Consider the following 16400-nt stretch of genomic DNA (forward strand, 5'->3'; position numbering starts at 1 on the left):
TCTGGGGAACAGAAAAGAATGTTTCACTTTTCTCAGCATTTTTTAATCCTTTATTTTCTGCAATTTAAACATAATACATTTTTTTTATTGTATAATGGTTGGTGTTCTGTGTTTCCTAGTTTTGGAGTTTGGTGACTGATAATAATGAAGATGAATTCTCAGCTGGGCGGTGGTGGCGCACGCCTGTAATCCCAGCACTTGGGAGGCAGAGACAGGTGGATTTCTGAGTTCGAGGCCAGCCTGGTCTGCAGAGTGAGTTCCAGGACAGCCAGGGCTACACAGAGAAACCCTGTCTCGAAAAACCAAAAAAAAAAAAAAAAAAAAAAAAAAAAAGAAGATGAATTCTCAGTTCTTGGTGCTTCACTCATGTGGTGGTTTGAATATGCTTGTCCGAGGGAGTGGCACCATTAGGCGTGGCCTTAGAGTAGGTATGGCCTTGTTGAAGGAAGTGTGTCACTGTGGGGGTGGGCTTCGAGACCCTCTTACTAGCCTCATGGGAACCAGTCTTCTTCTGTTTGCCTTTGGATGAAGCTGTAGAACTCTCAGCTCCTCCAGCTCTGTCCTCTGTAGCACTCTAGAGTCTGGCTGACTCCACAACATTGCTGCTGCTGTTCTTGGCAATCAACACATGGTATTGGCAACTCCAATTCGCTGCAACTAGGCTTTACCAATAGCCTCTCATAGGCTCCCTTCCTGGTGCTAAGCCTCAGCTTCTTTGTAGGCCCACTTCAGTCCTGGGTTGTCAACTACAATTGAGGCTGTACCTTCACCAATGGCCTTTCATGGCCTCTCACAGTGCCAAGCCTCAGCTGTTCTCCATGACCCCTTCTTGGCTTTAAAACCAGTACTACCTGGGTGATTTGTATACATTACCGAGTCTAGCTCCAACACAAAGTACAGCTTTGGCTATCTCTGGAAAACAGGTTTGTGCTCTCAGAAAACACTTCCCAGAAAATTTCACCTCAGTGATACCGAACTCGTCTTAATCACTGCTAATTTCTTAGCTCCAGCTAACCAGCATCAATTTTTCTCAGTAGTGTCTTCTATTTTTGATTCTAAAGTCAGGGCCACATGGATGAAGCTGCTGAGTTCTGCTGCTTGCTGGAGCTGTAACTTGGCCCCCTTGTTCTATTACATTATCACCAGCTTTCTGTTTTCCAACTCCTTCACTGCCTAAGCTTGGTTGTCTTGGAACTGGCTCTGTAGATTGACCTTGAATTCAGAAATCTGCATGGCTCTGTCTCCTGAAAGCTGAGAGTAAAAGGCATGCACCACCACGTACCTTGTACCACCCGGACCTAAGCTTTTCTTTACCTAGAATTTGCTTTATACCAGGCTGGCCTTGAACTAGAGGTCTGCTTGCCTTTATCTTGTGGGATTAAAGGCTTGTACCACCATTCCTGGTCCTAAATTTAGCTGGGTGGGATTTTGTCCCAAAATTACCACTCCCTTAATCTGTTTATTTCCTTGAACACAGGATAACTCCATTGGTGCTCTTTTATACTTTGAACCATACAGTATATGTTTTTTTCTTTTGAAGCTTGCTACTTTTCATTAAAAAGCTCATGATAGGAGTGAATTTTAGTAACTACGCAACAGAATTTATATGAGGCTGTTTTGAGAATTTCTTTGTCAAAGCAGTTAATCTAAATCTCTTCATCTTAGCCTCAGGCATACTCTATGGACAATGGTAAAAACCAGCCATGTTCTTCATCAAAATATGACAAAACAGTCTTTTGGGCAAATCCTAGCATTCTTCTCCATTGAAGCCTCTTGTATCTACACAGTTCAAATCACCCTCAGTACCACCGTCTTCCGTATTCCTAGTACCACGGCCTGTTAAGACTCACTTAAAGCCTTCCACTGCTTTCCAAATCCAAAATCCCCAAATCCACATTCTTTCAAACAAAAACATGGTCAGGCTTACCACAACAATACCTCAGTCCCTGGTACCAACATCTGTCTTAGCTAGGGTTTTACTACTATGAACAAACACCATGACCAAGGCAGCTCTTATAAAGGACAACATTTAATTGGGGCTGGCTTACAGGTTCAGAAGTTCGGTCCATTATCGTCAAGGTGGGAACATGGCAGCGTCCAGGCAGGCACAGTTCAGGAAGAGCTGAGAGTTCTACATCTTCATGCAAAGGCAAACAACAGAAGACTGGTTCCCACATAGTTAGGAAGAGGGTCTCAAAGCCCACCTCCACACTGACACACTTTTTCCAACAAAGCCACACCTACCTCAAAAAGGCCACATCTGGTCGTACCATCCCTGGGTCAAGCATATTCAAACCACCACGACACACTACATCTTTCTGTCTGGACTATATTATACTCTGTATTGTACTTTTTTAAGTTGCCCCACAGTTCTTGCATAGTCTGCTCTGGTTTTTGTTTTACTTTTAGTGGTCTCTCTCTTTTCTTTTTTTCATTCTCATTGCATTTCTTTTTTGGTAATTGTCAGACTTACAGTCTTCTATCAGCCATGATTACTAATAATACTCAAGGTAGAGGAAGCTTCATAATACTACATTCCCAACACTATTCTGAATTGTCTGTTATTTATCCTCTACGAAATGAAATAGGGTCATTTGTTTTAAAGTCATTTGAAAAAATGACATAGACACATTTGTGCTTGTAAATAAATGTCAGAAACCTAGAAATATGTGCAGATTGGGAAAGAAAATAGTAGAGATACATAGGGATAGAGAAGCAGGGCTGCTCAAAGAATCTTTATAGAACGGATACTGGAAACCTTGGCTATTGTAAGAATGGCAAAAATGTCAGTGATATTTATTTACCCACCTCTGTTCTTCCAGACACGCTTTACCTGTCGTGTCCCACTGACCTCTGAAACAGCTGATAATACATCAGATGGCAGTAATAATAGCTAACACTTATTGATACCATATTTTATGCCAGACACTATTGCAATTGCTTTCTCTAAATCCATCCATTGAATGGCTGAGCAATAGTACATCTCAGTGCTGTCAGCATGTACATTTTCTTGGGAAGGAATCTTTGCTGAGCTTCAGTAATAGACGTTTTAGAGGATCCACTTTCTTTTTTTTTTTTTTTGAGAGTTAAGGTCTGATTATTTGTTACTCTTAAAGACTTATTTTTGACTGGACTCAGATTTAGAAGTAGAAGCTCTCAGTGAGGACAGCCTACGTCTCTTGGCAATCTGTTCTTGGCACTTTTCTTTGGCTTCCTTCATTCTCTTGGCCAAAAGTTTAGTGTACTCTGCAGCCTCCTCCTTGTTTTTCTTAGTGTGTTGTTTCTTTAGAGCAATACGCCAGCGTTTGTGTTGCTGGACACATGGAGTAACAAGACGCTGAATCTTGGGTGCTTTGGTCCTGGGCTTCTTACCTTCTTTGTTTAAGGGCTTTCTGACAACATACTGGTGGACATCATCTTCTTTGGAGAGATTAAAAGGCTTTCGGATTCTACTAGCTCTTTTAGGTCCCAACCGATGAGGCACAGTGGTATCTGTCAGTCCAGGAATATCCTTCTCTCCCTTCTTCACAAAAACCAAGTTGAGAACACTCAGATTGGCGTCCACAATGCAGCCGGGAACAGACTTGCACTTCCTCTCTCCAGTTCTCCTTGGTCTATAACAAGAATGGCCCTTACTCAACAGCAGGCGCACTCTGCCATGGGTCAAAACGCCTTGTTTCATGGGAAAGCCTTGTTTGTCATTCCCACCGCTGATCCGGACCACATAACCCTTCCACTCTTCACCAGGAGCATCAGCAGCTACTTCTGTGGCCATGCACTTCTCATAGAACGTGTGCAGCCTGCATTCATCATCTACTTCAGTGAGTTTCTGACGGCCAGTGGTGGGGAAGGAGATATTCAGCTTCATCTTGACACAGCCAACCACTTAGGAGGTGTGACGAAAAAGAACGGGAGGATCCACATTCTCACTGTCTTGCTTTTAACTGTATCGTTTACATTGTGCTATATTATGTGAGTATTGGCTTGGTCATTTCCTGCCCCTTTTTCATTGTTTTTAAAAATTAGTACCAATATCATAATATAAAACACATTCCAACTATTTAAAGACCACAGTTTTTAAAAATCAGCACACTTTAGAAGTTCAATCTTTTACATATCCAGAGGTTTTTTTTTTTTTTTTAGAACTCCTAATTTTCTCTAAAACTTACAAAATTCCAGAAGTCTAAAGACTTTTGACTATGGGCTCCTATAAAATTTCTGTGGGTGTGCGTGTACGTGTGTGTGTGTGTGTGTGTGTGTGTGTATGTATGTATGTATGTATACACTTTCATCTGTCTGTCTGTCTGTCTGTCTGTATTTCCCCTTGTATTTCAAGAGGGACGAACAGGGCACATTTATAATCGAGTTAATGAAAACACAAGATTCAATTGTATAAAAAGCTCACGTTGACACTCTGGGACTTGTAGCCGTGTGGGCTCCAGAGGCCTGGGCAGCTCCACTGCACTGCTCACTGTCCACAGCATATGCTGCTCAGCTCAGCGTTCAGGCAGGCTCCACTCCACAGCCTCTGCTGTCCTCAGTGCTTGTCTTGGCATCTTCAGTCTGCTGAGGTCTCAAAAGGCTGCACCCTGCTAGTAGCCTGTCCAGGCCGTCTTTAGGGTCTAGCCGTTGCCCACGATGCTATGCTTCAGCTCAGTGCTTTCAGCTCTGTATCATGACTCCTGCTGTCTACTTGTTCAGCCTAACAACCCAGCCCATGTTAAATGGTGATGTCCGCACTTTCGTTTTGTTGCTCATTCTTCTGGCCTCTTTGTACTGTTGGAGAAATTTCCCAATCCTCATTTTGAGGTTCTTAAAAATTAATTGAGTTCTTATGAGACTATAACTCACATTCGCTCACTGAATCCTGTGTACATGGATTTTCAGGACTTTCTGTTGACCAGTCATGTCCTTCTCTCCCCTGTCATCAAGGAATCCTTGTCTGTCTTCTGTGGGTCAACAAGCATTGGTTCCTTAGGACTTGTTAGCATTACTGTTTGTGCTGTCTGGTTTTGTATGTCAACTTGACACAAGCTGGAGTTATCACAGAGAAAGGAGCCTCCCTTGAGAAAATGCCTCCATGAGATTCAGCTGTAAGGCATTTTCTCAGTCAGTGATCAAGGGTGTGAGGGCCCCTTGTGGGTGCTGCCATCCCTGGGTTGGTAGTCTTGGGTTTTTTAAGAAAGCAAGCTGAGCAAGCCAGGGGAAGCAAGCCAGTAAGTAACATCTCTCCATGGCCTCTGCATCAGCTCCTGCTTCCTACTGTGTGTGAGTTCCAGTCCTGACTTCCTTTGGTGATGAACAGCAATGTGGAAGTGTAAACTGAATAAACCCTTTCCTCCTCAACTTGCTTTTTGATCATGATGTTTATGCATGAATAGAAACTCTGACTAATGCATTATTCTAATAAGAATTTTTAAAAATTCCTTTTAAACATTTTTTTCTTCAAGATTTAGCTTAACCAAAACTTCAGTGAAGCTCCTTAAATATTTGACAGCTTTCTTCTTAGTGTGCATGCTCACAGGGTCTTATATGCTCTGTCCCAAATCACCTGCAATGTGAGTAGGCCTTTGACTTTTGAGTATTGGAGAGGTTTAGCCTGCTTTTAATGTGTGGAAGACAGGTGGCAATGCCTCTGCTTAGGCATAAGAACCCAAATGGTTTGCAAATACGTAAAGAACATACCTTTTGTTTTTCAGAATGACATCACTACCTTAGAATAATTTCCTCTCTAACCTAAAGGTATATTCCCTGCAGAGGCATTTCTCTTCATATTCTACTTCAGTGCTGCTTATGTGGTCAGAAAGAATATTGAATAGTTGGCTTTATGTCTAGTTGTGATTTTACCTATATATACATATTAGGTTCTCTTGTTTATTACTTTAGAGTGTTAAATAATTATTTCTCTTTCTGTTCACCAAGTACCAACTATCTTCTTGTCCATTCTGCTTGCTTGGTAAGCACCAAGGCTGAGATAGAGAGAGTGCTTGAAAGCATGCAGGTTCTGCTTGCATGAGTGCTGATGTTACCTTACATCTGGCTTGTCAACTTTGGATGCAAATGTGCACTCTAGTCACTTGTGTCCAGTGTCGAGCCGTCCCTGCGTCCTTCACTGGGATTTCGAGTTTCTTAGTGTCTGTAGTTTCTTCTGTTTTATATTCACTCCTTTAAATGCATTAAAGGTTATAATTTGCTTATGAATTATTCCTTTTATTGAGTAAAAATGTTTTTTATACCCACTAATTCTTTTGGTTTTAACTTTTATTTTGTTAAAGCTTCTAATTTGATTTAGTTGAGTAACCTACCACTTGTGATTGTACAGCAAAAGAAATAATGATTTTATGGCTTTATATATAAGCAGTGTTTAAAACCATGTTCACTTAATGGTTAGTTGTGACTGGGAACCATATATTAGACCCTGATCTTAAAAATGAGTTATATGGTCATCTTTAGTGCTCAGATTCCTCCCCGGATGTAGTGATTCTACAAGTCAGTGGGTATTTTATATGTAATAGCACCGTTGACTCATGTTCCTCATCTATGGGGAATGTTGCCATGAAGATTACATAATTTACTCTGTGTTACCCTTCTTTATGCATGCAACTATTAGGAAATAAGAAAAACAAGTATGGATTAAGTTGGCTTCTGTCAGTGTTCTTCCAGGAACATGCTACACTTGCCTGGTATAAAATAGCAGATACTGGTTTAGAATTTGTATACTTATTAATTCTGTAAATGACATAGCACTTATTTAAGTAAAAAAAAAAAAACCAAAATATCAACATAATAAACTCAGGTTTAGTTTAGCCGACTTTTACTGTTTCTGCTCAGAGTAAGTGCTACTACATAAGAAAGAAAGCTGACCTGTCCTCTTAGGACAGTTTTCAATTAGAAAACAGAAACTTTAAATATAATGTGGTCAGCGCTACCGTGCAGTAATGCAAGGGTTAACGGAACCATAAATCCTGATTTACTGTTTAGATCATGATGTTTAGATCATGAAATTAGAAAGGGGACCCTGAGAGGAAGGAAGACCTTCAGGCTGGGTGGGCAGTGAAATATGTGTTGTTAAAGTAGATGCTGGGTACTGTGGGGAGGGCATAGCAGAAGGCAACAGGGTAGAGTGAGGTCTGTAGCTCAGGATAGGAGAGAGCACAGTATGCATAATGAAACCCATTGCTGTCTTACAATGCCATAGTGAAACCCATTGCTGTCTTACAGTAATGTAGAGCACAGTTACAGCCACGTCATACTGCTGTTTGCCAGCACTTGGCTTCAGCTCTGTTGATCTTTCCTACTGTTTCATGTGCTCCCACGTTGCACACGGCACCGCTTTCTTCCTCTTCCTCCACATGGCACTGAGTGAAGGTCCTGACTACCCTTGAACCCTCATCCCCAGCCCTGCCTTCAGCTCTCAGCTTAAATGTCTTTTCTACAGAGCTTTCTTCAAGTGCCCCTTCCTCTCTGTAACTTTCACCATGTTGCCACTTACACCCGAGTTTGATCATGTCTTCTTTTAAGATTATAATTGTCTCTGACAAGAGCAGGGTCAGCTCAGTACAGCCTTACACATATGCTGCAGGTAAAGTTTGTTGTGTATAAATTCATAGATGAATGAGAATTATCAAGTCATAAATTGAATTGACATATTGTACAAACCAAAGGCACCTCAGTATTTAAACTTCCATTTTTATATTTGAATTCTGGGCTCATTTGATTTTGATTTGGATACTTCTAGGTGGCCTGGAAAACTATGTAGCTCAGGGTATCCCCAAACTCAGTGATCCTCCTGCCTCTGCCTCCCAAGTACTAAGAATACTAACATACTCCACCACACCTGACTCTTGAGCCATTTTTATGTGAAAAAAAAGCAATATTTAAGTTTCTATTTCAAAATCTTCTATCCAGCCTTATTTTAGTGCTTCCCTAGAACTGTATGAAAGGAATTCAATCTACTTCTTAAACGGAAACTCATACTCTTTAAGGATGAAGACTCCTCAGCGTGAGAATATCATAAAAATGTGATGCAGTATATAAAGACAAGTCCAAAGCATTCTTCCAAGAATTTCACCTGCAGTCTGAGGGATCAGAGCAGATGCTAGCACCCAGTGTGACAGTTTCAGGGACAGCATGCCTCTAGTTTAAGATTGGATAGATGTGTTTTTATAAGGCACATCAGCTGTCTGTATTGTGCTTCATAAGTGTCATCATGAGGAAGATCCGTAGTTACTGTAGGTCACACTAACATAGGGTTAGAAAGAGAACCATAAAGTTGGGTAAATTAAGTTTCAACCACTGTCCCATAAGAGTCTGCTTTTAAAACAACTCAATTTTATACTTAAAAACCCCTAAACTTAATCAAACCAAACCACAAACAACAACAAAGCCCTTTATTTCTGTGTTCTAAAAGGGAGAACCAATTATTGGCAGAATTTCCTGTTTTCAGTTGGGTTTATTTTATTTTGTATAGATATGATCCATTTTTAGGGTCTTTGTTAAAGTAATTTAAAGCTATCTTTTAAAAGTATTGGACAGATTAAAAAGCTTCCTACAAAGTTATCCTCTATCTGTGTGCTTTTATGTGCTGAACTATAGTGGTGCCTGGTTGTGCTCCATGAAGCAATTAAATAGTTTAAAGCACAGTAGTAGCAGAGACAAGCAGTTATACTCCATACTGAGAAGAGATGGGGCACAGGCTCGTGTGTGAGAGCAGGTCCAGTGATTGAGTTCCTGTGTCAGCTTGGCGTGGATGGAAACAAGTATTTTATTTACTAATTGATTTTCATCGTCTGCCTTTTTGTAAGCTGCCTGCTATACCCCTTTAAATAAACAATTTTTAAAAACTAAGTAGTAAGATTTTGGCTCAAGCTATTCTTGCATTCCTTTTTTATGTGTACTAACTTTATTAAAAGATAAAATGTTCTAAATACCTTTAAAATATTCAGTGATAGAAATCTTCCAAGTTACAATAAAATGTTTCAAATTTTTGCTTTAAAAGTCCATTATATTTCTGCTTTACCATGCTTACTGATTTATTCTGGGTAAAACTTGGAATAGCGTATTAGTTGTATGCTTTTTCAGATCTATGCTAACAATGTTGTTAAGGGAAATAGGTTTGAGAACTATTAGCTTTAAATTTTTTCCCTATGAGTTTAATATTTGTATATATTAAAAAGAAAAGCATGTTTTTGAGGAGTGTTTGTTTGTTTGCTTGTTTGTTTAATGTCTTGTAGCTGTGGTCTTGCTGTGTAGTAGAGGCTGACCTTGGATTCCTAGCATTCTCTGGCTTCATCTTCCTAAGTGCTGGGCTTATGGGCAGGTGCTACCACACTCAGCAGAAATACCAGTCTTATGGCATTGTAAGCTAAGGTGGAAGTGATGTATCTTTAAAATGAGTATTATGGTCACCTTCTTAGAAAAACATCAAAACCAAAATAAAAATGCCAGGGATTTAGTTTATGCTATTGGTGTTGAGCTGTAGCTGCATAGTCGTGGTCTGTTCTATGGCAAAGACTTCTCAGAGTAAACTGTTCAGTAAGTGAGAGTATTTTTAGAACAAATATGTCTTGGATTCTAAAACAAGACTACTAAGATGGTGGAATAAGCAAATGAAAGAAATCCTGCAGCAAACCATTAGGAAGTATAGTTTCATGGAGATCTTACAGCTGCCGCATGTAGAGAACTGTGCAAGTGATTGCCCTGGTGGTGGTGGTCGTCGTCATCATCATCAGACACGGCAAAAATATAGGTAGAATAAGTATGTGTATCCAGGGACTGGCTGCTGCTTGTGTGGGCTCCCATAGAAGTCTAGTTCTCTACTGTTTCTCTCTGAACTGATGTGAAGGAAGAATTGTAGGATACTAGTTTGGGCCACTGGAACACTCAAACATTAGTCAGATAGGAATGGAACCAACCTAGTAAATGAAGGAAATAGACAGTTTTCTAGTGCTGTAAATAAAGGAAGCACTGCTCCAGGGCTGGACTGAGATCAGGCCTGTTCACTCTGCAGCAGATGTAAGGCTGAACAGTACGTAAGTAGGTACTGTCAGCACGCCAACAGGGTGTGAGTCCCAAACAGTGTTTCCAGGTGTGTGTGTGTGTGTGTGTGTGTGTGTGTGTGTGTGTGTTTCCTGCCCTAGGACAGAAGAGTCTAGACAGGATTGGTGGATCGTTCATTACCAGAGAGTCGTTAGTTTGTAGATGAGCAGAAGAGAGGTTAGAGACCCAGCTGGCAGCTACAGAAGGAGATTCGGTTATATGTCATCTTCTTCTCTTTAAGCACTGCCACTGTCCCTGTGGAATGAAGAGAACTGATTGACCTAACCAAGATGCAAAGCTAGTTATAGAACTATGACAGCAGATGGGCCACAAAAGCAAGTGGAGTTTAATATGGGATTTATTTTTGTTTACTTATTCTTAACCAGGTGATTGATTCAATGAAAATTATATTATTAGGAAATACGTAGTCTACACTGGGTTAACTGTGGTAAATTCCAAAGATCTTTAGAGTTACTCACCTTCTAAATGTCCTTTGTACAATATTTTTCAGAAATGAAGTAGTAATTTAGAGATGTGGGTGTGTTAGTTTTCATTTCCTCCCACCGTTCCTTCCAGATTTGAAAACCAATATACCTGCATCTATAGCAGGCATTTAGAATGAACTCAACTTAAAACACTCCAACGTCATCCACTGGCTGTTGATACAGTGGAAGTTTAGGTTTTCTGCACTTGGATGGGTCTGTGCCTCTTTTCCCAGAGACGAAATTCCTTTGTGAGCCTCCTGGGCAAGAGCTGACGGGAGCACAAGGAGAGACAGACGAGCAATAGTTGTATATGATGGAAAGAATAAAGGAAAGAATAAGAACTGAGAATGAGAGACAGTCAGAGACAGAGTCAGCAAATAAAAGAGAGTGTTGGTTTTATTAGTGGGAAATCATAAAAACATGCTATTTAACATCCTCCTGGGCACTGGAGGTGTATAATATGACTTACCTTGGCTATAGTTGGGAAACTAAAATTTAGAAACTAAGATATCAACTATGTGTAAATTATGTTAAAAGTGTCTTTCCTAGCATCTGCAAGGCTAGCTATTGTTCTCATTTTATTTCCTAGTTCATCTAGTCAGTATAATTTTGGTTTCTAGTTATTTCCATTATCAGCAAAATAAAATTGTATTCAGATGATTAAAAAAGTACTGAACACCAACATTAGACCTTGCAGATACAAACAAAGGTAAATTCAACATAAAATATATTGCTTTATAGTCTTTGTTATTAGAAAACAGAATAAAGTTAGATTAGTTATGAGATGTTTGAAAACGGATGATAAAGTTTAACAATAGAATAAAAATATTGTTTTAAAATAAACATTATTAAAATAGAAGACAGCAAACTAGTAATCAATTTGTGGAAAGGTAATGAAGAGAAGAATAATTTACTTCAGGATTAAAAAAACCCAAAAACTGTTGAGCTAGTCCCCAGTGGTGGGCAGTGTTTCTGAGGCAGTGGAGAGAGGCTGCTGGGTGCCCTGTGGCTGTGCAGGATATGATTTATCTGTACAGTAGAAACTATATATCTACAACATTTGGGCTCCAAACGAAGGAGACAAATTCCAGACGAGTAACACTAAGGCCTAGAGAGGCACCAGGGCTCTTCCCTCAGTCTGCTTTGTGAAAACTGGAGCATTGGTTGAAGAGACTATGTCCTAGAAGGGTGTTCCTCAGGTGGAGTGCTCTCCACAGGAGGGGAAGACAGACTCCTATGGAGACAGCTCAACTCTAAAGGGAGGGCCTTGCAAAGGATGGGGAGGTAAAGTGAGTATGTATGTAGTTAAATGTGTCAGTGAAATGAAATGTTTGGAAAATTTCTAAGTAGGGATAAAAAAAGAACAATGGCTTTAATTCTTTCAGAAATGCTCTAATATCCAAGAAAGCTGTTTTGTTTTGTTTTGTTTTGCTGTTTTGGTTTTGCTGTTCTTTTTGTTTTTTCAATAGGAGCTCACCACGTAACCCAGGCTAGCCTTGAACTCATAAAGATCTGCCTATCTCTATCTTCTAGATGCTGGCAATAAAGGCATGTGTCACCACACCCACATATTCAAGAAATTTTATTGCTGTATATTTTTAAACTACATTGTTTATGTGAAATCGAAGCATATAAAACCATTTGATATTAATTTGTTTTGAAAGGGAAAAAGCGATGCTCACATTTGAAAAATACAAAATAGCAAAAACATGTCAGAAGAATGTAGTTGTCAAAGTCTCAAATATCTACCAGCAAATAAAATTCACTATCTACTTAAAAAGAGTTCCCCTGACGATCAAACCAGGCTAACCTTAGAATATAGTGATGACTTAAAACAGTTATCCGTGTGTGACTGCTCACGTAATGTTTCTCAGCAGAAAATCACATGTCTATCAAATGGAAATGAAAGTTTCTTTTCTTTTTCCTGGGTTTTTGAAAGTTTTTTTTTTTTAAACAGGACTAGGCATACATAGAAAGATTTTTTTAATATAGTAAAGCTATCTTCAACAAGTAATCAGACTATTGAAGTGTATTTTGAATTATAATTGATATTTCCAGAGAGCTACTGACATCATTTTAAGGTTGTCTTGAAAATGCCTGTGTATGGCTAGTGTGTGTTGTGTTGTTATAACAGTATAGCTAAGACCAGAAATTTAGAAAAATTAAGTCTATGTCATAGCCTGGAGACTGGGACGTCTGAGGCTGAGCACTGCAACCTAGTGGTGGGACGTTCCTGTTGTGCCCTTATTTGTGGAAGGAAGAAGAGCATAGAGAATGAACTACCTCACCCATTCTTTTAAGACCTGTTAGGAAGGGAGGACCCTTATATCCTCATCACCTCTTAAAGGTGTTACCTCTTACTTCACTCGCATTGACAACACATGAAGACATAATTGAAATCATAGAGGCTTAAAATAGTACAGATGACATAATAATAAAACCAGCAATCCTGTTTATTTTAATCTCCTTTCAGTTTCTAAGTCATATTGCCATTTTATGTTTGCAGTTATTACTTTACAGTTTTGCATATTCTTAATATTTTTCTGTTCCACAAATTGCAGATTTTACACCTTGATTCTTACTGTGTAATTAGGACCTGGTTCCATAGTACTTAGTAAATCAAAGGAGCAATTACTGATGTATAAAGTCTTAATAAAAGCTGATTATATTTTATGACAGAGCACGTCTTTGTAGCCTCATGTCTACTCTTTGGAAACCTCTGAGGTATGTGGACCTCCTCTTCACAGTATTCAAATAACAAAGCTAATAATTTGATAAAATGTGTGTTAAGATGCACATATCTGAGAAATAAAATATGAAAGTTTTTGAATCCAGCAGAAGACACTAAAACGAGTCAGTGCTTACATTATTTAGATGGATACTGTACACAAATTAGCATGGTGTTCAGTTGGAGGTTTATCATTTGACAGTACTTGCAGAACCCATTAGTATACCTCTATGATATTAACAGACTAGCATTTGTGAGTGGACCAAACGGTGCTCTAAGCTGAGTCACATAATATAATTTGTTAGTGAAGCCTAGCAAAAGTATGGCTTAGATCAAGGTCCTCAAAGTCAAGTTTAGGTCAGAGTGATTTTGTCTATTACTTTGTGCCTTGCATAATTTCTGATATTGTGTTTTTTTGTATCTTTAAAAGAGGGCTGAAAATGTCTCTTACACCAACTGACTGACTAACCAGGCCGTGGTCTGTAAGTCATCCAGATGTCAGGCGCCTGGTGCTCCAGGCATCCTTAGCACTGTGTGCAAAGCATGAAGATCAGAAGTGCAGAATCCCCACTCTGAACGTTGTATGACTAGAATTTGTCATGTTTTGAAATATAAGGAGTAGATTCAACAACAGTAAAAGCTGGGCATGGTAGCATGCAGCTGTAATCCCAGTACTTGAGAGGCAGAGGCAGGAGGATTGCAGTTATAAAAGACAGCTTCTGGTACTTTGTGAATACTATCCCAATCAAGACTACATAAAACTATTGTTACCGCTACTTCTACTACTACGGGGGGGGGGGGGGAGGAAGGGAGGGAAGGAGGATTCGCAGTTGAGCAAGCACACAAAAACAGCCTATCTGAGTCTATCCAGAGTCCCTGAAGAAGCCTGATCCAGGGTTGGTGTGTCCCCAGCACTGGGCTTTCAGAATTGCCAGCCCTGTCCTCTTGACTGTGGGGGATCCTCCCTGTTCTTTTGGCTCTCCTTGGGTCAGATCACAAACAAATACCCTCCTTTATTTGTTTTGTTTATTGTCTTTCTCCACTTGCTAGGCATAAGCCTTAAAGCATGGTTTTTGCTGCTGCATGGACACTCATAAGTCCTTGCCTGAAGTGACAAACCCAGAAGGGGCATATTTTCCTGAATTTATAAAATAACTTTAAGGTCATAAAAATCTATCACAGGGCACATATATTATGAAGATCTTTTAAGGAAAAGCTAACAAATACTTGTAGACAATGTAATCTGGAGAAAAACAATCCGTCAAATACTTAACTGTGTGTTTTACCTTTTGACTACTGCATTCTTTACCTGTTGGTACAAATGAATCTGTTTTATTTTCTTAATATAGGAAAAGACTTACCAGTATACTTTTTGGGTAACTAGAATTGATGAAAAAATAGGATTGAATTATACAGTCTCAAGGACAGAGATCAAATCCTGCTTCCTAGACTTGGTCGTAATTGTACATATTTAACCTAACTGTTGTTTATTGTCCCCTCTTAGTTAAATGGAAAATCAGTTTGCTTTCATTTTTAAAAGATCGTGTGTGGTGCTGTACAAAATGAGAAGAGACAAGAGCTGGTAGGGCTGCATCCGGTAGTAGTCAGTCAATCTTTCCAGTCAGTCAGTCTGTCTCTGCGTGCTGCCTCCGAGCATGCTCATGGAATCAGGAAAAGCAGCTTCCTCTTCTGTATTTGTATCCTTGGCTGTAGTTACATTTGGATTCATAAGTAAACAGCATTTTGCAGGATCACATTTCAGCCTAGATACTCTTGGGAACTGTGAAAATCACTGGTCTCACCAACCTCAAGTACTGTGAAACAAACATTTTTTAAGCCAGGAGCTATGCACTATAACATGCTAAGGTACCATATCATCTATGGGCTGAGTTCAGGAATGGATGCAACAGGTACGCAGTAGTCAGGGCAGCATGGACATAACTGTGGGACCAGCACGGACATAACTGTGGGCTCACAGTAGTCAGGCCAGCATGGACATAACTATGGGGCGAGCTTGGACTTGTAAAATTCAGAACCTTCTCTTTAAGGTTTAAATATCTTAACTGCTTTAAGATATTCCTAATTACAGTTGCACTGCTGTACACTAGAACCCAGAACTCCCCTCCTCCAGCTGGCCGTGCCTCTGTACCTGTTTGGCAGTCCCCTTTCTTACTCTCTTTACCCTCCACTGGCCACCAACTAGTCTTGACTTATGAGATCAGCTCTTTACATCCCACCTCTGTGTAATATCATGTGCTATTTGTCTCTCTGCCCTGCTTTATTTAAACTTAATGTCCTCCAGGCTTATCTGTGCTGTCACAGTTTTTAGGGCTAAATAAAATTCCACTGTGTGTATGGGCCGCACTTTCCATATTCACTCATTCCTCAGAGAACATTTAGGTCGATTCTATAGTTGAGCTATTATAAACAGCACTTGAGATCAACAGGACCGCAGCAGTCTCTCAACAATAATTGTTTCTCTTCTGGATATATACATGGTACTAAGATTGTCCGTTGCTGGATTAGGTCTATCTCTGGGTTTTATTTTGTTTCTCAGGACCTTGCATATGCCCATAAAGGTGGTACTAGTTTACATCCCCATCTGGTCCCTTCTTGAGTATTTTTAGAACTTTAAATGTTTTAATGAAATTGAAAAATAAAGTCATTAGTTACAGAACGACTTCATGTGTACCAATGTATATAAAAAAAGAAATCTATAGCCCTTATCTGACTACAAAGAATCTAAATCAAAGGTTTTATTTTTTCATATTCCTGTTTAATGAAATGCTAGGATTTCATGAAAAATTTATAAATTAAATAAAATGAAGTTTTCAGTCTGATACTTTTAATAACTTGTATGAGACCAGTGTCTTCAAATCTAATTTAATTTTTTTCTTCAGTCTCCCACTTGTGTTTTCATCTTCCCACCTTATACTTTGTTTATGTAATGATTATAACATATTAAAATGAATAAAATATGGCTATCTGTAGGCAGAAATGAATTTTACTTGTTTATGACATATTTAAGTATAATCTAAATAAAGGTCTTTCACCCAGTCCCTATGATCATCATACACAGACTTTTTACCTGTTTGCATATTCATTGCTAATGTTTGCCATTTCAAATGTCTGTAGCTTAAATTAAGCAT

At 39.3% G+C, this 16400-nt stretch overlaps 1 protein-coding gene and 1 pseudogene across 3 annotated transcripts in view; one reads left to right on the forward strand and one right to left on the reverse strand.

Moving 5' to 3' along the window:
* The window catches only part of Ssbp2 (single stranded DNA binding protein 2), a 266016-nt gene that overhangs the window by 175818 nt on the left and 73798 nt on the right, over window positions 1-16400 (forward strand). The gene's annotated exons all lie outside the window — the stretch shown is intronic.
* On the reverse strand, window positions 3119-3868 carry LOC114614481 (annotated as a pseudogene).

The sequence above is a fragment of the Grammomys surdaster genome, unplaced genomic scaffold (genome assembly GCF_004785775.1).
Source record: "Grammomys surdaster isolate TR1022 unplaced genomic scaffold, NIH_TR_1.0 126391, whole genome shotgun sequence".
Taxonomy (NCBI): Eukaryota; Metazoa; Chordata; class Mammalia; order Rodentia; family Muridae; genus Grammomys; species Grammomys surdaster.